At 44.2% G+C, this 23,292-nt stretch overlaps 1 protein-coding gene across 3 annotated transcripts in view; it reads left to right on the forward strand.

Annotated features, from left to right (window-relative positions):
• The window catches only part of zcchc24 (zinc finger, CCHC domain containing 24), a 38,829-nt gene that overhangs the window by 7,037 nt on the left and 8,500 nt on the right, over window positions 1-23,292 (forward strand). The window lies entirely within an intron of this gene.

Here is a 23,292-nt window from a genome sequence, read left to right on the forward strand (position 1 = left end):
TTTTGTTGGACTTGTGGTGCCTAATAATCTCCCGTCTCTCTTTCTGTCTCTGCTTTGCCTCTCCCCTATTTCTTCTCTCCCTTTCTCCCTGGGTGAGGTGAAATAGCCTATAACCCTCAGCCCAGAGTTTCTTTTGCATGGAATGGTAATGAGGAGCAGATGTGAGATTAAAATGCTTTGACTCGCTTTTATGACATATGATGACTGGCCTCGAGAGGTCCGTAAAAGACCCGTGAACTGATGAAATATCTCCTGGACAGCTCCAAACTGCAACGCGTGGGAATTAGATCATCTATTGACAGCTCCGATGGGAATTTTGGGCCATAGTATATCATGCAGCATGTAACTTTTGCTTTGGTTTGTCTTTTAAGTAACGCATTGGTTGTTGACGTGAGCGTCGATCAAGTGATACTGATCCTCTACACTGGAGCAGGTGTACATTTAGTTATACAGAATCAAACATGTTGATTAACATATTTCTAAAACCACATGCCGTGTGGATTTAAGCTGATCTTCACTGTTAAAAAAAAAAAAAAAAAATGAGAAGGTTAAAATGTTTCTTTGTCGAACAGGGCCCCCTTGGCCGGCTGAAAGCTGTGAAATCGGTCGCGTTATAGATGTTAGCATTCAGGCGCGGGCCTCGAAATTACAGTCAGCCGCCCTCTGGTTTATATTTCAGCTGTTCGTTAAACTGCCAGCAGTAAGTCAAAAAACAGCAGTCATCCGAACAGCCTCCGCACCTACACAGTTCAACACCATCACGGTTATTTAGCTCTCCTCCGGGCTTTTTTTTTCCCTCCCCATAAATTTACCTTCCATTTGTGCTACATCACTTGCACTATTGCCCAGTCACCTGTCATTGCGTGGCTAAGCCAAGGATAGCCGAGCCTTACTTAACCAGCCGAGGACCCGAATAACAGATGTGACACACATCTTGCAATAGAAAACATGAGTTTCTAATGGCGGGAGTGTCCAACCTACGTGTTAGCCAAACGCTTTTTTTGGGGGGGGGGGGGGTTCGACGTTGCTCAGTGCAGTGATTGATTGTATTCTTCTCACTGGCTTTCTGGTATCTGTTTGTCCTGGAATGTGTTTGAGGATGGATGTGTCCGTAAGAGTTTGTCCTGTCCAGAGGAGCATCGCCAATGAAAACAGAGGCTCTTGCTTCACAGAGCGCTGATGAGTATGTCATCCTGGTCCAGCGTGGAGAGATCACATTCTGATGACATGTACAGACTCTTCTGCTCCACCTCTGCTTGTTTTACTGTGTCGTCTGGTGCTGTTGTTGAGGTTTGGTGAGGGTAGCTTTCGGTTAGCTACCATTAGACGACGGCCAATGTTAGCATTCAGCAACTTCCGTGCTGACATTGCTGTTTGTAATTGGCGCAGCATTGATTGGACAGGAATAAATTAATTCTCAAGTACTGGAAAGTAAAAAAGCACAGGATGTTATGACACAGTAAGGTTAGCTTGGAAGCAGCAGAGTGTTAGCATTAGCTGTTATCGAATGGTAGCAAATGGGTTGTCATGTTTCCTACATTTATACAACTGCTACCACTGGAGCACAGTAGTATAACATAATCCCACCCTGAGCATGGTGTCAGAGGGAGATCTGTCACAGTGTTGCTTTTTATGACATGTGTCTTCATTCTGATGAATACGTCAATTCCAGACAGCCTTGCTGCTGTAAATACTCATTAAAGCATCAAATATGTGTTAATCCACCGCTGCAAATAGTCCCTTACAAATGCATTAATTACACCTGTTCAAGTTATTTCGGTTTCAAGTGGTTTCAGAAAATCACTTATACTTTTATAAAAACAATTGGGCAAGTTAGAAAATATTGAGAGACATTAACCACCATTTTCAGAAATAAGAATGTGAAGAGGCTCAAATGTGTCAATTTTATAATTACTGGTGACTGAATCAGACAATTTTTGTACGACACACATCAAAATTGAAGAATTAAAAACACCCTTCATACTTACAATAATACTTTCAAGACTTTCAAGTTATACCTGTCTTGTGCTCACCGGGAGGATGCAGGGCTCTGTTCCATTACTCCTGTTCCGGTGCCTATTCCAGTGCAACTCTCCGCCAGCATTCCCCACCGGTTCCCCTCTGCACTTCATCCTGAAAAACTCTTCATCCGGGTGGTCTGAAGATCCATCCATCCAACACTCCCCCTGGTGCTCCGAACTCCCAGTTACAGGCATAGATTGGGAAACTAGCTGCACGGCTAACTGAGCTAACAAGCTACTTTTAGCAGTAAGCAGTTTCTCTGGTATGTTGGCCCCTAGTTATCTGGATTATGATACTGAGGCAACCAGTTCTTTCAAATTGCTCCTTTAGAATCACTGTACCTCTGCCCAAACTATGTTTTAGCAGGTGGAGGAGATATAATGAAGGATTTAGTCACTGTCGCTGATGGTTTCCACGCCACTTCCGTTGCTTAGATTAACTGACTTGTTGCGGTAACAGACGTGTTCATGCATTACTTGAAATTTAAGCCCATTTGTCTTGTGTCTCATGTCATGTTAATATTGGAAATGTGTGGAAACACACCGAGGCTTCGCGGCTGTGCTGAGAGAATTATTTTTCAGGGAACTCTTGGGTAGTTGAGTGAAAGCCACAGGCCTGGCAGCAGCTGCCCAGCGCTCCCTGTCATGGGGACAGAGGTGTTATGTAAACTGGCTTTTATTCGGAAAATGAGGTCGCTCCCCCAGTTATGAGCAGAATGCCCCTCGCTGCCACGCTTTGGCCCCCGTCCAAGATGTCTTCCACTTGCGCTCATGATTTGGTTTCTGTTCGGCGGACCTTAATCCTCTCAACAGTCGGCCCTCGCCTCTGATTTGAGTGATCAAAATGATGCATTGAATGACATCTTCTCGCTACGTCTCCCTGTAGAACGATTAACTCATGGAAAATGTCTTTGCTGGAATGCAGGTCTGTGGGTATGTGGGGGTGGCTGCTGCTGCTCCTGCTGCTGTGTGTGTGTGTGTGTGTGTGTGTGTGTGTGTGTGTGTGTGTGTGTGTGTGTGTTTTTTGTGTGTCTCTGAGCTACAGTGGACTCCTGAGTTGCATTCCCCCGGTTCACTGTCTCAGAATTACAGTTCCCTGGGCATTTTGTTTTTTCATTCTTCTGAGAAATGTCTGATATTATGAAACCGGTAGAATACTTATCTCTATAAAAGCAGGGAAGCCAAAAACGACTGGCACGACATCCGTCACTACCTTCACCCTTTGCCTATTTCTGATGAAGTGCGACAATCAAATTGAAACTCTGCTAATCTGTTCACCTCAACGGCCCCACAACTGACATCTCCTTTTGATTCAAATGATACTAAATCCTGGCTGGAGCAAAGAGATGCGTGACTCAGTGGGTAACATCGATGACTGTTTCGCAGCTTTCAGATGTCTTTTAACAGCATACTGCACCATTTTGCACATTTCCTGGTGAATACTCTGCACATCACTGTTCAAAATAGCTCTTTAAATAACATTCTGTACTTCGTATTTTATCATCCATTTCATATTCTATATTTATGCCTCTTGAGTTGCAGTTCTTGCTTTTCAGTCTTTGTATAAATTATGTACTATATTTATTGCCTGACTATTCCAAAAACCCTCCCCATAAAACAGTAAGAAGCCAATTGAGAAAATACGTTTTCTGGGCATTTTTTAATAAGAGTTTGATATTTGGGCAGTGCACCTGCTCGCATCCTTTCCATGAGTTGGATGAGAAGATTATTTATTTGTTAATATATTTCAGTGAATGTCAAAAGTGAGATATAACGTGTTCAGTTGTGATTAGTAAGCTTTTCAGGGCAGAGTCTGGCAAGCTGTTTCCCCTTGTTTCCAGTCATTGTGCTAAGCTAAGCTAACCAGCTGCTGCCTATAGCCTCAAACTTAAAGCCACTGTAAGAATTGTTGCTTTTAGCTAACTTCCTGTCCATTTTGCAGTTAGCAGTCCCCCTCCCCCTGCACTTTCAGGGGCAAAAAGCCCCTTTATGGAATTCTCTGTCCCGATTGGATGAAATGGACGGGGATACCTGAAGATTTGTTTTTGTCTTTGATTGCACAAGCAGAAGGGACAAGAGACATTGGTATACCAACCAAACACTCTTTATCAGAAATTACTGTTTGAATATAGAGGTATTTAATACTTATTATAGTAAAATATATAACTTATCAATCTTCTTGCCCAACTCTCTGCTACAACTCAGCATATCTCACAAAAGGCTGAACCTCTGCTTCAAGTTAAACTGTGGCAACGAGAAAACCTTTGTATATGTTATGTCATATTTTCCATTGTGTTTATAGCATAAATAAATACAGATGAAAAAGCCAGCGATGGTGTACAAATTAGCGTTTTTTGGCAAGCTGTGACATAAATAATAATAAGTAATAATACTTTGATCCAACGGCTGCACTGGAATGTTCTTTATTTACACATCTGCAAAATGAAGAGCAGAGCAGAAAAGCAAAGAAGCGTCAGTGTTGATCAGAAACACATGCAGCTCATTGATCTACATACAGAGCGGGTCTTTATGCTGCAGCATGCTGGCTTTTGTTCAGTCGTGGTGACTGAATGTATGTATATATAGAATCATGTTTTTGTTTTCTGTATCTCTGCGGTGATATCTGACTTCACATGGCGTTTACAGTGAGTGGATCAAAATGTGTCCTGTGGGAGACATATGCTGACAAGTTACTGTACTCTGCTTCCTGTTTGAGTACAAGCGGCGGTCCTTCCTCTCGCCCCGGTCCCACCGTCTGTCAGTCGAGCCTGTGAAATGGCCATGACTGTATCTCCTCCAGCATGCATCTGATCCGTGCCTGTGACCATATGCCAGTTACTGCCAGGGTGGGGGGGGACCTCAGACCTCACACCTCACACCTCACGTGTTGGTAATTGTGTCCTTTGTGACAAATGGTCGCCATAATCTCCCATAACAGCGTCAACACCTGAGACCTGAGGCGAGCCGCGAAGGGACGGCCTCTTCACACCAGAGGCGGCTCACACACTTTGAGTAATGTGCGACTTGCCAAACTGTGTGCTTCTCCCTTCGGTCGTGTTGTGAAACTTAATGACTTGTCATTACTGCGGCCCACTTTGTCTAAAACAACAAACATCTGTGGTTGTTGTTGTTCTGACGATTTGGTTTGAAATCTTTGCCGTGTTTGCTTTTGACAGAGCAGCGATCCTTTTTCTTTCTTTCTTTTTTCTTTTTTTTTTTCCGAGCCGGTTGGCAGTCACGCTGGGATAATTGTGTTTTAATGTTTGGGTTTGTTTTTGTACCAGGCGACGGCGGATAATGTGTCAAATGCACATTGCAAGTTTGTAATTTGCCGGTGCTACATCTCCACAGAGAGCCCTGCGTGTGCTCCAGCCTCGGAAAACAGTTTCAGACCTGTGTGGGCAACACCCAATTTCCTGATGTGTAATGGCTTAATTGAATCAGGTCGAGGCCTGTAGATGCGTTCCGCCTTTTCAGCTCGCAATTACTCTACCTTTTCTCTGTCAGATTTATTCAGGGCAAGATTTCAGGGGATGTCGGATGGAATAAACAGCATTTGCTCGAGTCCTTTGAGGGAACAAATAGACTTAACCAAAAACGTCGGGGAAAATTATGCATGCAATCAGAGATACGCACATTTATCAAACAGAAAATGCTTGAAGCACTACGAAATATTTGACGCTTCATAATAAGTAGTTATTGACTGATATGTTTTTCCTTATGCCGATACTGATACCAATTATTAGTAACCAAGGGGACTAATAACTGATATTTGGAAGACATAGACAATTGCAGTAAAAGCAATTATCTAGGCGTCAACATTTTTGATAACCAGTGATGGAATGTATTTCTCAAGTACTGTACTTGGGTACTATACTGATGAATTTGGGAAAATGATGAATATACAGTGAATATGAATGTTCCTTTTCCTCAAGTAATATTTATAAGGATGACTTTAAAGTAATTTTAACACAGTATCTTTTCTTTTTACTCAAGTATGACATTTGAGTACTTTAAACGCGTGGAGTTTACTCAAACACCATAAGTACAATTTGAGGTACTTATGAAGTATTTCCATTCTCTGCTCCACTCCACTACATTAATTGATAACTTTAGTTACTATTTACTATTTGCCATTACTGACGTTGAATCAGTCAGATGATGTAGTGGGCAGGAAATGGAGTGAGACTACAGAGGTGTGAGTATATTTAATCCCCAATCAGGCACAAAAAAACACTGAAAACTAATTTATTAATCGGGGAAATGCTGAATATGGGCCCTGATAATCGGTCCATCCCTAGAACAAAGTTTCTTGAGATGGAGGATGGGTTCTGGCGTGCTCCCTCGGTGTTTACTGTTTCCGATCTAACAGTTAATCAGAAACAGTTTAGGGGGCTTGCTTGTGGCTGACTGAGGAAAGAGCTGTCTCATCCACTTCACCAGGGTCATTTTAAACCAACACTTTGCTCCACAGCCTACTCTGTAGCTTCCTGTAAAATCCGCATTATGCGTCCGACAAAAGAATTCCTGCATGTCAAGTCCAGTTTAATATTCCTGTGTGCAGCTTCTATCCCACATTCAGCCTCTGGCAAAACATTTGTCAGCTCTTGTATTGGAAACACGCTGTTAAACTCTCTGAAATAGCTTGCTGGCCCTCTTTGATAGTTGTTTCAGCGCTGATTATTCAATAGTTCAACAGATTATGTGGGTTTAACGTAGCTGGAGACGTTAGCCGTCCCCTAGAGGCTAATGTTCTTGGGAGGAGAGGGAACATAGATCCTACATCTGTCCTTTAAATTTCCTAATCTCTATTTAACCGACCTCCTGCCTTCGCTGAGATACATCTGTAGGGGAATCGAGTATTTACATCTTCCCCTGCCTCCACCAGCTGTTTTCTGTATTCTTGTCTTTGTTTCAGTCTCCCTCTCTTCGTGCGCCTCCCGCAGTTTGTTAGCCCCTTCGATAAACAGTCTTTCAACACCGCAGTCACACTTCAGCATTTGTCATTAGAGAATGCTTCGCATGTTGCCCCCGCCGTGATCTCTCCACCCCGGGGGCCAGCCCCGACATGGCTGCAGTTATTTGTTGAGGCAGTTTGGACATGTCGCCGTCATGTCATGGAGCACTGTCGAGTTCATCTGTGTCAGACACGGGGACGGTCTCGTCTGAAAGCCTGAGAAGGGAGCGCAAGAGCCGAGAGACAGCAAATAGGGGGAGTGAAGGCACTTCCCCCGAAAGGAAATCAAAGTCAAAAGCATGATAAAAGTGCGGTTTCCTGCCAGCTGGTTTGTGTTCTGTACAGAAATCCCACTCTTCCTCTCAGATTTTGCTGAGGCAACAGTCACACCACTTCCTGTTTTGGTAACCGTGACACCTCTAACCCCCATCTCTGGGAGGCGGCACGCTGGTACGTTTTACTATAAGTCAGGTAAACCTACAGCTGCTCTCTGATTCAGCGATGAAATGTGGTGAAATGACAACGGACGCTCCAAATCACCGCATCAGGAGGAATCTGTATATAGACGCTGCATGCCATCTACCAACTTACTGTCAGCTTGACCCAAATTAAAACATACAATTGAGCTTGTCTTAGGTGAAGCTAAGCTGACAGTAAGTCCCTCCTTTCCCACTCAGACTTGGGTGTATTGTTTTGCTTGGACGATTCTATTTATTTTGCGGAGTTTCTTATATAATCCCACTTATATGAATCTCTTTCCTGTCACAGCGGCGAGCCAGCACTGTGGAATGAAGGCTGGAGTTAATAAAAGAAAATAAACAAAAAATGTGTTCGGGCCGGTGGCTCGTCACCTTACTTGCTTTACTGTATGTAAGCTTGTCTTTGCAGCATGAGAAACCGGGTCACTGCTCATTCTCAGTTCTTGTCTCTTTATATCCTACTGCTTTTACTTTCCCTTTTATAGCACCTCAGCGCTCACCCTTTCCAAATGTTACCTTTTTATTTCCACTTGAGAGCCAAAACATCTAGAATCTGTCGGGATGTTGGAACATGAATCACACTAAGGAATGATGATAAGTCGCTTGAATAGACACAGCTCTTAAGCTCCCCGGGTGTCAGCGGCCCTACAGCGAGGCCTCAGGAACTAGAACAGGATGGTCAGCCTTTCACTGAGTGAGGAGGGAGGAACCAGAGGGTCACGGGTCAGATTTTCACTACAGCATGATGTCCTGTTAGCACACCAGGGCCAAAAGGGCTTTCCATAGCTCATGCTAAATGCTTATGTTTTTCTTCGAACGTAACCTCCTCTGGTAAATCACACATCATCGCATCAGACAAACTCTGACAAACACACTTTAGACTCACATTATTGTATACACAGTTTTCCCTACTTGATAATTGATTTTTGAGTTTTAGCAAGAATCTTTAATGCTTTCATTTTTTTTTTTCAAATATGACAATTTGTGGCATTTCTTGGTCTTTCACTAAGTAAAATTGTCTATATTTGAGATGTGAACTGTAGGTTATGTTGTATAAGCAATCTGAGGATGTGATTTTGTGATGGATCCATAATTGAAATTATGTTTATTTTTATCCCTATATGTATCTATTTGGGTTTGGAAGATTTGATTGTAGCTCTTATTTATTTCTGGAACAGCTAATTCAATCTGATTAAGACACTTTACATGAAGTGTTTACATTATTTTCCACACCCTGACAGTCATCGTAAAGCTTTCTTTTTCCACTGTCACTCATTCGCGACCTCAGAAAGGTAGAGAGGGAAAAGGACTTGAGACTGGATTTGAGTTCCACGCACCTAACCAGCACCAGACTCAGACATCCACATCAGACCGGCAGCTTTCGTGCTTATCTCCTCGGGCTGATCGCTATGTGGTCGAACTAATCGCTTCTCGTAGCGGCACCGATCCTTGTCACATGTGGACAACAGAGATTCCTCCGTGATACGAGACAGACGGACCGAGGGGACGGACAACCAGACGGACAGGCAGGGACACTGTGAGGCTGCAAGTGCTGGCACACAGGACTGGGTTTGGTGTCAAGAGATCAGGGACTGACACTGCTGGCTTTGTGTTGTGCTTGAATGGGCACCTTAGGGAGAGACTGCGGTTCTGAATGGGCACCATTGGGGAAAGCCCAAGTGGTGGGAATGGAGGCTGGTAATTAAGGCAGTCATTGTATGTCTGTAGGATCTGTTAGACAGAGAGGTCAGGAAGGCAGGCCTGTATTGTTCCCCCAGCAGGGCCTTCGCTGCATCACAGTGGTGCGTCAGACTCAAGTATGTTTGGATAGAGCCTTGGATCTTGAAGAGGAAAAAAAAAAAGAATTACAACAAACCACACGGGCGGTCCTATACAGTCATCTTGTCTGTATGTCAACATATAGGGGCCTCCTCTGTGGTTCTGACTCTGCAACTGTTTTTTTTTTTTTTTTTGTTCTCTCTCTTATTATGTATATATAGAGTGTATATTCCCTGGCAGGCAACCCAGGAATCAAGACTGTGTTAACCATAGATTAAGACATGGATGTGGTCAATATGTGACATCACAGGCGTGCGTATACTTTGTGAGCTATGTGCGCAGGAGTGGTTGTTTGCGCAAAGTTCTAATTATTTTGTACAAGTTAAAATCACTCAAAAGAAGTAAAAATAACAATGTCTAGATCTGAACACAGAGATGGGAACAGTGTGTGGAAAAGGGCTCATTCACCTCTATAAACTGATATGAAACAACTCACAATGACTCAAGTATTCAAGGTTTTGCCCCTTTTCTGAAAAAGACAATATTCCTGCTAAGCTGTTTACATTTTTTTTTTTGTGCATGCATCCCTATCCAAACTGATCATTAGTTGGTTTGGTTACACCGCATCCATGACAATGCACATAGCCGACAGTGAACGGGCATGAGGCTGAGCGTCAAAAACTGCGGCAAACCCCAATCGATATGTGTATTCCAGTTGTGGTGTATACATGTTCAAAGAACATTCCTAAAACCGGAATGATTTTGCAGTATTTCATATTTTTTAGTTGGAAAATACAAACCTTGTAAAAAGCCCTAATTTTGAATATTAAAATGAAACAAGCTGTTTACATGACCCATACAAAATTCGGAATATTGTCACATCGAGAAAAATTGTGGAATATTAGTGTGCATCTAAACAAAGCAAACGTTAAAGATATCTGTAGAGTGTAGAGCAGAAATTCCTAGACGGAAGTTCAGTCGTTTGAAACATTTCTGTCTGACCCTTTTTAAAGAAAAAAAAAAAAAAATACAAGCATTGTCCCTTTACCTAATGGAAAACCGATCTCAGCATGCAAGATTGTTTTGGAGGATGAATGATTGTTAGACAGAGACAGATTAAATGACTGTCTGGTCGAAATGTTTTTCAAAAATGAGACTTGAAATGATCAGAACTGTGTCTTGGTTATAAAGGTACATCTTTTGAAAACGTTATCCTTCATCACCCTCTCACTCCCTGTTTCCTGTCAGCCTCCTCACTGTCAGACTGTCCGATAAAGGGAAAAATGGCAAAAAAAAAAGGTGAAACATTTAAATGAACTCTGTGCTACTTGTTGCACTTGCAGAATTTCAGCCCACGGTAGAATGTTTAGCCTGCTAATCCCATGGAAAGTCAAATGAATATAAACATGCAACTTGTGTTCTCTCTAACTCAAGCCTAATTGTAGGTCCTTTTTTTTTTCCCCCCACAAAACTCATGCAGTGCCTCGGTAACATCCAATTGAAAATAGATTTCGGTAACTGCCCCTTTACTTACTGTAAAAAAAAAAAAATCGCTCAGAAGCTTTTCTTTGTCCCTCCTCCCTTACTGTAGTCTGTCGGGAAGTTTCTGGCAGGGATGGGGGGGGGGGGGGGGGTGCACCAACATGGGAATGTTTTTACTGGATGACCCCTGATCTTCCTTCCAGTCGCAGCAAAGGCTCTTGAAGGCCCTGCGCCGCTCTCTGCTCCAGCACTCACACACAGCTAGGCTACCAAAGACCGAGAGTGACTGTCCTGTGAAAGGATAAGGCTAAGATAAGGGATGCTGGAGACATCCTGAATGAGACAGACGCCCGTCCTCACCGTGAAAAAAACAGATGACATTACCTGTCAACATATTTTATTCCTGAGCAGTTATACAGAGAAAGAACCTTTTATAGCAAGAAACCATATAGGGCCATAGGTCCGATATAGCATTGACACCGAGAGACACTGAGATTAGCAGCACACGTGTACAGTATGTCTGGTGGAGTGGCTTACAGAAATACACACACACACACACACACACACACAAAGACTCACATACATATAAAGACATCGGCCCACATATACACAACTACAGACCTTACATGCAAACGCAGGCAACAGCAGCAGTGTGGTCGTCCTGCGGCAGATGACGAGATGTTTTGTGCACCTCTGTACGCTCCAGTCCGACACTCAACCTGCTCTTGTCATTCACCGGCATGGTAACCCAACGCTGCTGTGCAGCTGCACAGCTCGTTGGGCTGAGTGGGACCGGAGCTAAGTCCAAGGCTACGAGAGGGCAGGGGCGAAATTCACACCCACGGCCCCACTTAGCATTAGCCCTTAACGCCCTGTAAATATGGTAAGTGTAGCAGTATGGTAAACTTATCTTAATGTCTGTGAAAAGAGGCAGCTTCCACGTCAAAGCTTGTGCGTTGACGGAGCTGAGCCTTTGGGTTTCAACCGGGACAGATTCCACGAGTCCAGGCCCAGTTGGCCCGCCGTGTGTTTTCTATGAATGAAGCATGAAGACAGAGAAAGGATTCTGTCGAAAACATCAGCTTAAAAAACAAGAGAGTGTTATTGGTATGAAGGAAAACACCCACATGCTTGACTCTCAGGGGTATCCATCAGTCATCCAAGAACATGACACTGAGATCCGTGGCCGATTAGGGAAGCCGGGTTGTGGAAATCTAGGAATCTGGGAATAGGGTTTTGGCAAAGAGCGCGCTGGCATGGTGATATGCATCTGCAGCTGTCTTGGACATGAATGACATGGGTCTGTTACTGAGGAGAAATCCTTGACATGCACACACATGCACACGTATGCACACTGGGGCACTGGTCTGCTGGGGCACAATCATTATGTTTCAGTGGGTAATTTCCCTGAAAATAAAAACCCTGTCATTATTTGGTCAGCCAAAATCAAACATAAGCATATTAACTGTCATAACACTGAAATCAGCTCGTTACAGCAACTCATAATACAAGACCTCCACCTCCAGTTTATCAAAACAACCAGATATTGCAGGTCACCAAATTTCATTTGTAAGCAAAAACATCATTAAAGATGACTTAGCGGAGATTTGTTTTGATCTAAATCAACAGATCAGCATATTGACGTCAACGTTGCTTTGCCTTTTTTTCTTTTTCAGAATAATTGAATGTTGCAGTGTGTCCTACAACTAGGCCGTTCTACTCAAGTAGACACAAATCTATTGTCAAAAACACACCGATGTGAGGCAGCCGCTTAAATGGCCGTGTCGCCGTTGTGCCACTGATGACAGGAAAGCTCACCCTGGAGTGTAGAATATGACTAATAACCGGAAAATAATCAGTCATGTCAGTAGACTTCAGGGCGATGAAACCTAGCCTACTACTTCAGCAGGCAGCCAGAGTAACAAGCTAGCAACAGAGACGGTTTGTAGTCCCTGCTATTCAAGAAGGACAAATGCGGATAAATTGAATCATCACTATTTAATGATCCAGCATACTCTTCTTGTAAATAACGCTTCGGCAATTTTCTCTAGGTTGGGATTGGTGACACTGGTGACAAACTACCTTTTCTGACAGTTTCTGGCTCGGCCTCTTCGTCTATCTGCGAGACTGACCGCTGTGGGATGTCTCATCTCTGAAACAGCTGTCTTGATTTACCTTTTCCCTGCGTGATATCTCAGCATGTCAAAGAGCAGACTAAACATAAATGATATTCCCGGTACTGTCAGAGAAAATGTTAGGATCATTACAGACAGCATTTTGTGTGTGTGTGTGTGTGTGTTAGCGCGCGCGGCGTGCACTGTGGCATCATTCTCTTCCAGCAGAAACACACACACGTACAGTACACAGACACACACATACACAAACACAGCGCACTCACTCTGCCAAGCGGAGGCCCTTTCCTAGAATGAACTATTTTGGCGTCTCCATGGAGCTGGAAATGGACTTGTGGTTATTCTTTAAAACAGTTTGAGTGGTTGTCCTCTCGAAATCCTCCCCTCTGTATCACGGTGAGATAACAGGCCGGTTTCTAAAGACTTGGGATCACAGCGGTCAAACCCAGAAACCCACAAGGGAAAAACTTGTGACCCCGAGTGTCACCGCTCCCTCAAAGATATTTAGCTCCAGGTCATTTTTAAAAGCCTTACTGTCCACCTTATTAAGACTGTACTGTCGATACTTGTTGCACTGCTGGGCGATCCTTTTAGGAAGTGATTGCCTGTTAGGATTGTAAGCTCTCAAATAGCTGCGGATTTGATTCCGTACGAAGAATGTTGTGGGTCTTGTCAGCGTTAACACATCATTTCGCTGTTCTCTGCCTCTGTGTTCCACCTGCGGGAGGACAAATGCGGCGAAATCCTTTTAGGACAGCACAAATGCCTCATGGGCATATTTGGCGTGGAAACAACCGGGATGTGCTATTGTGAGTAAACCGCTTTTTATAGTGTAATGAAATGTCAGGCACTTATGAATAGCTCAAATAAAGAGCTTCTAGAATATGAGACCTTTTTTTAAGAATAGCAGCCTGACCCACATGGGCGCGGAGCAGGTTCAGATGAGTGAGTGACCGGCTACTGATGGGAAACTTGAAGGAGAATTCATATCTAGTGAGCTCACATGCCATTCCATGACCAACACATATTTGACTTTGAGTCTGGTTTTTTTTTTTCAAATTACATTTCCACATTATAGACAGTTTACATGTCAGTATTTAAAGTGTTATATTTATATTTGTATAGATTTTGCACCCAGTCAAAGGAAAGTTTTTGAAAAAAAACCCTTATTGCTTCTGTGCTTGTCATCACTTTCAATGGATGAGTGTTCCTTTTATGAAACCAGCAGACATGGACAGGCTAATGCTAAAGTACTTGAACAAGACAGTTAGCAGCAGATTAATCAATAATGAAAGAAAAAGTTACGCCTGATCCAGTGTGTCAGCTTTGAGCAGGAACTCCAAAAATGCAAAGACAAAATGAATAGTGTTTTCAGGATGAAAGGCCTTTGCAGCAAATACTTTAGTGGTAATATCTTCTTTTTGTGTAGCTAAGATTGGTGTTCTCACCTACACCATTTGTTTTATGAAATGTGAACAAACATTTAACCCCCCGTGTATGTATAGTGTGTATTATTTAGTAGCATCTTGTGGTATGGTTACAGATTGCAACCAACTAAACCTACCTCGAAAGGCCCTTTCTACCTTTCTAGATCCAGTGTTTGGTTTGTCCATACTAGGCTACTGAAGAAACAGTATTATATTATATTATATTATATTATATTATATTATATTATATCATAGTAAAACATTAAAGCAACACTATGTAGAAATTGGCATTTTGTGCAATTCGGTGCCCCTCACAACAACATTGTCTGAAATTCAAACCCCAGGTCTGTAACAGATTGTCAGATGCAATGTAGCGGCTAACTACTAACAAATCTCATGACGTCATGATGTTATGTGTTGAAAACTTGTATCTTGAAGTAAACATGTATGCAATGCTGCGATCCTGCCCTCCTGCTAGAGTTACATAGTGCAGAAACAAGTGATGGGGGGGGGCGGACTGGCTGAGATAGAGATACCATTCACCCCATTACAAGACTCTATACCATCATCATGATTTTTGAAGCTGTTTTTTTTTAAGGTAAAACAGTTTCTTGATGTTGCTTTGATATGAATGCTATATCTCATTTCCACCATTAGATCCCCCCACATATCCTTCACACTGAACCTTTCTACATCTGCAGGATAAATGCATGCATCTGTGTGCTTGCTGGTACAAATGTCACCATGTGCACTAACCACAAGAGTGTGTGATAGAGGTTGCGAGCTGTACAGGATTGTGTAATGCCGCTGGGTTTATATTTAGTGACAACTGTACAGAAGATAAGAATGCTTATCTCAGCAGTTGTAGAGCTGGAGCTGCGAAGCAACAGGAGGAACACGAGGCAGTTAAAAGCCACAGTGATCCCCACGTTGCGGCGAACACACGACACCAAGTCTGTGAAATATTTCATTGCATGTAGCCAGTTGCTACACGTACTGCTCGCTGAGGTGGAGCTCGTGAGCGCGGCTTTGAAAAATGAATGCTGATTGAATGCATGGCCCTCACCGTGCCGTCTTTTTCTTCTCTGCTGCAGCAGGTTGGAGTCACAAAAACCCTGCTGCCCTCTGCGGTGTGTTTACAAGCATTGGAGAGTTCACGTAAGTGTGAGGTTCTGTGTTTGAGCGCTCCATGAACCACATCTTGGAGCTTTCAGCTGCACCGAAAAAAACAAAAAAAAAAACAAACCACATGATTAATAGATATATGGTTACTCAAACACTATTATGAAAAGTTCAGGAAATATTTCCCTGTCGGGTCTCGGAGATGGATCAGCCATGATTGATGCTTTGATCTGTTTTGATGTTTCACAGAGGAGAGCCATTTCTCAGGTCGAAACCACATCCAAGCTCCTTGGCCCCCCCCCCCCCTTTCGCAGCGTTCAGCAGACCGCTAAGGCTAGCACACTAACTGAAACCACATTAAAGCAATTAGAAGTCTTATCAGAAATGCTACGGTTAATGAGCAAACCAAACAAAAACTCCAAAAGGCTCAAAGCTAACATTGTGGACTTGAACCCCTTCCGCTGTATCTGTAAATCTATCTCTTTCTGAACTGTGGCCAAGCCAAATAGAGATCCCGAGATGAGGACACGAGAGCAGACACAGATATGCGCACGGGCTGGCTCACGTGCACGCGGAAATGCAATACACGCAGGGTTTTTTTTTTTTTTCCGGGGCCCGGGTTTGGTGTTCTTGTGTTGCTCTCTGAGTGATGTCCTGGGGGATGCGGGGAGGCAGAGCGGGGCCTGAGCTCCTCCGCTGCTCCTTTGTTTACACTGATGGTTTCCAGATGCGAGCCAGTGATCGGAGCGCTACGGAACGCTGGGGTGGGGGTGGCGGGAGCAGCAGCCCAGCAGTTTGTGGGCTCGAGCCAGCAGGCCAGGATTAAGGCAGCTCTATCTGGGATACTTGAAAAACACGGCTTAGATGTGCAATAACTTTGCAATTGTTTCCAAAGGTGGAAAGCGTTTGAGAGAGAGAGATCTTGAACGTAAGAGTGTCACAAACGCCGCCCTGGGGGCAACACACGCGATGACGTCTTCGGTCGTTAAACGTAATCGTTAGTCACAAAACGTAGAGCCGGATTAATGGCATCTGACTGAAATTAACATATTTGTTTTACTCTGTGATTTGATTGTGGCTGTGGCCTGTGGCAGCATGAGCACATTGTCTCCTCTGCGCAGCTCAGTTTGTGGATGAGATTGTTTTTACAGACTGAGCATTGTGCTCAAGCGTTGGGCGGGGGGGCAAATTTATCACTTAAACAGCACACCTGTTCCTCCCGTCACTTTCAGCCTCGGCCACTTTTCTTTACAGGCATTAGAAAGAGACAGCTGCACCAGCAAAGGAGCCGTCCAGAGAGGGGGAGAAAGAGAGAGAGAGAGGTGAGAAAGATGGCAGTGAAAAAAAAAAAGGGGGGGGTGGGGGACGCACAAGAAAACAGTGGCTGTATTTAGAGCTTGTAGTGCATGGTGGGATTGATAAATAGTCCCCATAATGCACCTGGCTGAGGTTCTGGCACGGGGTTCGGGGCTGTTTAGTCCAGCAGCGGAAACAGCCGATGTAAAAAAAAACGCTTGTTCTGTGTGCAGTGAGACACAGCTGAGGTGGCGACAGTGTCATTCTTGTCAGGGGCTCGAAGCGGTGGCCATCTGCACGCCCTCACTTGGCCCTCAGTTCTGACTAACAGGCAGAGGGCCGCACTCTCAGATCTTCATTCTTTTAGCTGCTGTGATGTGAGATAACGTGAGCGGTGATGGTCAGAGAAAGGGAGATTTAACCAGGACGCTGTTTTTTTTTTGTTTTTTTTTTGAGGGGAAAAAGTCCCTCCCGAACGAGCGCGCTCAAAGAGCTGTTTTGTTACCCACACAGGATAATGAGATGTGTGAAAGCGCGGGACCGTTTTGCATATTTTTCATGTTTCCCACCAGAGTCGCCTTGATGCGGTCAACCCCAGCCCAAACCGTGCACCGAGAATTGTTGCGCAAGTATTATCCGTCCCAAATGACCCGACAAATGTTACGCTCCTTCTGGTGTGGTCTGACAGAAAACAGCCTCGGGCCTTTTACAGTGCACCTCTCTCTTTTGAATGGGAGGCTTGTGCTGTGAGTCACTGACCTGTCTGCGTCTGCGATCACGTAACTCCACTTGTGCAGCGATGGGAAAGTAAAAATCGTGCGGGAAGAATCTCACACTAGCCTCATCGTCCCTCCTCTCCGATGTTTAGGTTTTATTTGAAGGCATTTTAAAAAAACATTTGAAATGCTGCATTATTATCCACACACTGCTGAGAGCCCGAGACCCCGCTCCCCAAATCCAGACCATAAAGTGGTTTCAAACAATTACTACCAAGCCGTTTTTCCAAAGCCTCAACGTTGTTTTACCCACCAAATCCCTTGTTTTCTCAAAGAAGCGGACAAAACCGCCGAATGGCATGTGACATTAGCATTAAAAAAAAAACCCTAGCCTCACTGTCAGCACTGTCTCTTTGTATTGTCTCGTGGGCAACACATGGAGCCCAGATCAACTGTAGGTGTATGTCAGAAAGCATGAAATCCCACATCCACAACCTTGAAAGTCTTTCAGAATAGTTCCCTTTTTTTTTTAAAGTTTGGCTTGGAAGGGACGACTAATATTAAAACCAAGGCTAACCTATCCCGTTGCTGGAGACAGAGGATTAAGGGTTCAGGTTTTTGGGGGGCGAGTGTCTGAGAGTGTACAGTCTGGTATCTGTCCAGTGGTCATTACTCTTAGTTTGGAATGCAGGATCAACACAAATGCAGGATCACCTTTAGGCCCCAGACAGCGGTCTGGACCACATTTTCCCAGTGGTCAGTAATAGACATCTTTGTGCGATTTACACTGGAGCAGAATTACAGGACGGTTTTGTGGCAGAATGATATTCAAACTGCAGTTTCAGAGGCGGGTGCCTTGGCTGCATACCTTTTGATCAATTTCACGGTATTAAGTGAATTACCCTGAAACTGAGAGACGTCGCAGTGGGTGTTGTCTAGACCGGGATAGCTCTTTTTTTTTTTTTTTTTCTCAAGCACACCTCTTCAGATCCAGTACCTGCAGTAGGACGCAAGCCTCAAATATCCTCAAATTCCTAATATCGCTGTGTTTGTGAAACATATGCGTCTTTAAAACGGACCCTCCAGAGAATTCACACTCCTCCACATGATAATGAGTCCAATCCTCTATAGTTGTGGCCAGAGCTATAGTACAGCGGCCAGTTAACGCTGTTTTATCCCCCAACTCTCTCTCTCTCTGTCTCTGAAATGTATGGCCTAATTGAAAGCAGAGCTGTGATTTTACGACGGCTCTCAGTGTTTCTCGTGTTCTGCCCCTATGGAGGCCATCTGCTTTGGATTTAGATTTCTTCCTCCCTCTCCTTCCCCTCTTTCTCTCAGTTTCTCCTTTTCTTTCTCCACCCTCCTGAGAGGGGCTGATTTGGAGGGTCTCTCCACACTTGGCTCGGGCGACCGCGGGGCTTGTGGTATTTGTCCACTTCTCTTTTCTCCGCTTGTGTTTTATGTGATTCTCGGGGCAGCAGGTTTTCAGACCCCCTTCGCCACGGAATCCTCTCTCGGCCTCCCTCCCGTTTCTGTTCATCGCGTTCTCTCGTGTCTCATTCTCGTCCCCCTTTTGGTTTTACTGTCTCTCGCGCAGCTCTGTTTATTCTATTTATTGCAGTTTGTGAGCTCATTAATCCTGCGATATAAGCCAAAGAATGATCTGTGTCCTTGTAGAAGGACTAAACTCTTGAGTGGGAGTAATGCAGGAAACCGAGACTTTCCAGTTGGGTCTCAAGAGCGTATGAAAACCTGTGGATGTGGAATTAGTTGTGTGTGTGTGTGTGTGTGTGTGTGTGTGTTTGTGTGTCAGGGGGAGACAGAAAGAGAGAGAGAGTGTCATTGTGTGTGGCCGTGTTCTGCGTACAGATTGCATCAGTGAATGTGTGTATGGCATGTGTGTATGCTTCATTTAACAGTTCACTGACCCGTACAGTGTGTGCATGTGTGTTTGATATGATGAGTCCCTGCTGTGATCCCGAGCAGGGGAAGGATGCAAAGTGATACGACAAACACCAACGGCGCAGACGCCGTCAGCCAGTTCACTGTTTTGGAGCTTGGCCTCCACTTTGAGGACGCCTAAAAAGCTCTAAATGGCTCAGATGTGTCCATTACCCCGGCGTGAGCTCGGACGGCTTTATTTGTAGAGAGCAAAGGAAAACAGAGCACATCCTCCTGCGCAGGCTCATCTCCCGAGCGCTGTGCGGTGCGACGAAGCACTTCCATTAAATTAGTCACCGTGCTTGTGTGTATTGTGAGCGGTTTGTGAATGTTGCTTGAAAGGCAGCAAAGCGTGGTCATTTTCCTGGAAATCAAACCCTCCCTCGAACATTTACTCAGGTCATTCTGGTGTTTACATCTGAGGGCGTTGATTTGTAATCCACTGCACTGATGTCAATGGAAAAAACAGGCCCTGTATGCACGTCTGTATGTATGTGAAGAAACCCAAAGCTTCCATCACTAGCCTCCGCTGTAAATCTAGCTCTCTCAGACGAGCCTCTGTTGACAGCAGTGGCACAACAGTCGAGATGTTATTGTGACATTTGTTCCCACGTGTTTGGGCATCCATGGGAACGCGCGAAACCAACTGCGGCCGTAGAGTTTATGAATTCAGAGAAATCATCGAAGACCTCCAAGAGAGGCAACGTGAGGCAATGGACTGACCACAGTGTGAGTATAAAACTCTCATTTGTAACTCTGAATGTCAAAATAAGTTTGGGGGTTGTTTTGAAGTAGTGTAATCTGAATTTGCCTTGTGCAGTATGAAAGGCAAGAGGGGACATATTTTGCGGAGGAAATTGGGGAAACCTGCCAACAGGTTATGTTTCAACCCATGTCCAATTTTCGGTCGGCTGGTTTGTTAGCAGCATTACACAAAAACTACCTAACGGATTTCCACAAAGCTTGTGTGGAGCATGGGTCTCATCACAGAATAGAACCAGTTAAGTTTTTGGCGGAGATTCGGATAAAGGATAGATGCAGGATTTTTTTCCCTCACTTTCTTTAGCATCGCAAGAGAGGGCATCTGTGCGTGATTTCTAGATCTGGTGATCTAAAATTATGGTCAAGCAGTTAAGGGCGGTTTAAAGGTGCAATATGTGAGAATTTGTGTTTCAGCGGTTCAAATTTAAAATGATCAACAGAATGTGAAGGAATAACAGTTTGGACTTTATGACCTCTGTGTATTGTGTTGAAACGCACGTTTAGCATGCTAGGCAGTTAGCCCTCCCGTGCTAGTTGTGTGAACACGGACACTTTCCCTGGTCCAGACTGCTAACCGAGCTAACTGGCTATGGGCAGATACAGTTAGCAGCAGATATCAATTACTCTGGTGATGTTGCACCTTTAAAGTGTAGAGTGGTACAAGGCTATCAAGTTTAACATTGGACTGGGCTTGATTGAAGTAAAGGGAACTGTTGGGCCTTGACAGAGGTATGCCATTCAAGTGCAAGACCTTTTTAAACTTATTTTACCGCTTTACAGTCTGTATTTGAATATATCAACTGATTATTATTTTTGACTGTTGGTACATCTGCATGGTTTTCCTATTTGTAGTTTTATTCAAAATGAAAAATGCCTATTATAATTTCCCAGAGCCCAAGGAGCCGCGTATAAACAGCTTGTCAGATCTTTATCCAAATACAGTTTGTTTAGTGTCATACAAGACAAAGAAAAGCTTCAAAACAGTTTTCTTTAAAGATAATAGTTACTGATTAATTCCTTGGAAAGAACTGACCAACCCTAATAGTCATTACATTACATCTACTTTTTCATCTGGATTAGATAGAAAACCCATTATCTGTGTGCATGTGAGCAGCATCATCAACTGATTGCGGCTGGTTGTATCAAGTCTGAAAGCACTCAGCTGCAGACAGAGCGTGTCATGCAGCCAAAGGCCATGGCTAAACCCTGGAAACAGCATGGTGTGGGAGAGGAATGGTCATGAGGAGGATGAGCACTGTTTCTGTCCTGCTGAGTCCTGGCTGCAGCATCAGGGAGAGATTCTTCACTCTCGAACAACCGGCTGCAGTGGGAAATTCGACGATGTCAGAATTTCCAAATGAATAACGAGAGGTTAAGCTCGTAGACCTCCTGGGTAGTACACGTGGCACCCTCATCAGAGGTTGTTTTCAAGCTTCAGAACAGACAGATTTATTAGTGGCAAGTCCTCCCGCTGCAGAAACCTAGAAAACTTTGTGTATTAGTGTTTCGAAGATCGAGAATGGCAGGCTGCTTGAAATTGCGTCACGTTTAGTGGATCGTTTCGGAGGAGGGCGTCCCAAACTAAACGTTGCCATGGCATTGTCTTTGAGATTGCCCCCAGATTGCATCCCTGTCAGAGTGTATAGACTGGCGTGCTGCAGGCCAGCAGAAGTCAGATTTTCCAGCCTGCGTGCTGTCACAGTGGGAGATTCGAAGCTGACAGTGGGGTTGAGGTCATGCTGTTGAGGGGCCAGATCGAAGCACAGCCGCTGATACTTAGGGTTGGCTCGCTGGTGCTGACGTCTATTAGGGCAGCTCCAGATGCTGCTGATTAAAGTTCCTATTAGTCACACACAGGCTGGGACAGGGACCAGGGATATATTGTGTACCCCTCCTCTCACTCTCACCGCCCTGTACCTCCTCCATCCACCACAAAACCTGCAGCCCACGTCAAAGTAACCGTGCAAACAATCTGCAGTCTTGCAGGGGGATCAGGAGTGGACTGGACAGGTCTGATTTCACTCTGAGTCTTTCCTAACTTTCTGGAAAGCTGCCATCAGTTGCATGCTGTGCATTAAGATTACTTTTCTCTGTCATATCAGATTTCCATCTACGCACGAAAGCAATACTTAAAGTGACAGTTCACCCCAAAATCAAAATGACGTATTTTTCCTGTTAGTTGTAGTGCTTTTTTATCCATTTAGAATTTAGAGTTTTTTGGAGATGTCAGCCATAAAGATGTCTGCCTTCTTTCAAATATAATCGGACTAGATGGCACTTGGCTTGTCGTACCCAAAGCGCCAAAACAATACATTTGAAAAACTCATCAACAGTTTCTCTTCGTGGAAATCATGACCTGGTCACTCGAGATAATCCACAGACCTTGTTCTTAGCAGTTTCATGTAGGAACGGTTTTCTTTCAGAAGAGGGCGTGCGTCTCCTCATTGACAAGAGGCTAGTTAACTTAGCTGCAGCTTTCGGCTGCACAGTGATACAGTTGGTGTATATAGTTTAATAGAGCGCTCTCACAGGCTGAGTGCCATCTAGTTCCATCATGTCAAAGAGAAGGCAGACATCTTTACGCTCGGTACCTCCATAACGTCACAACTGGCAACACCAAAGCGATCTAAGAGGATGAATTGCAAAATATTGCAAATTATCTCAATTTTTGTGGTGAACTGCCCCTTTAAAGTTTGAGCTACAGTAATGCAGTCCCGCCCTACTCCATCTGAAATGTTTACCTTCCAAATGGAAGGATTTTGTTTACCACAATAACCACGCCCGGGCTGATAGTGGCTGTCACCAGGCTGACGCACGTTCTGACTTGATCGTTTTTTTTATGGCTGCAAATTGATAACAACAAGCTCTGACAAACTTACTAATCGGTTTACATTTGGGTTCCTTCTGATTACATCAGCAGTACAGTTGTTTGTGACATGCTTTTCAGGGAAAAATGAGTCTATATTCCCCCAACGCCGTTATAGTGGCCTAATAAAGTCATGCCAGCATGAAGTCATCGGAGCGACTCCTCCCAAAAAGTATTGCCCTGCAGGCTAGTGCTTTTTCATGGCTGACTGACTGTTCGTAATCATCTCCCTCATGAGAATCAGAGGAGTAATTTAACACAGCTGTAATGGAAGTAAATGTCAATTACACAACCACCGATCGAGCCAAAATT

Source organism: Acanthopagrus latus, chromosome 15 (assembly GCF_904848185.1).
Source record: "Acanthopagrus latus isolate v.2019 chromosome 15, fAcaLat1.1, whole genome shotgun sequence".
NCBI lineage: Eukaryota > Metazoa > Chordata > Actinopteri > Spariformes > Sparidae > Acanthopagrus > Acanthopagrus latus.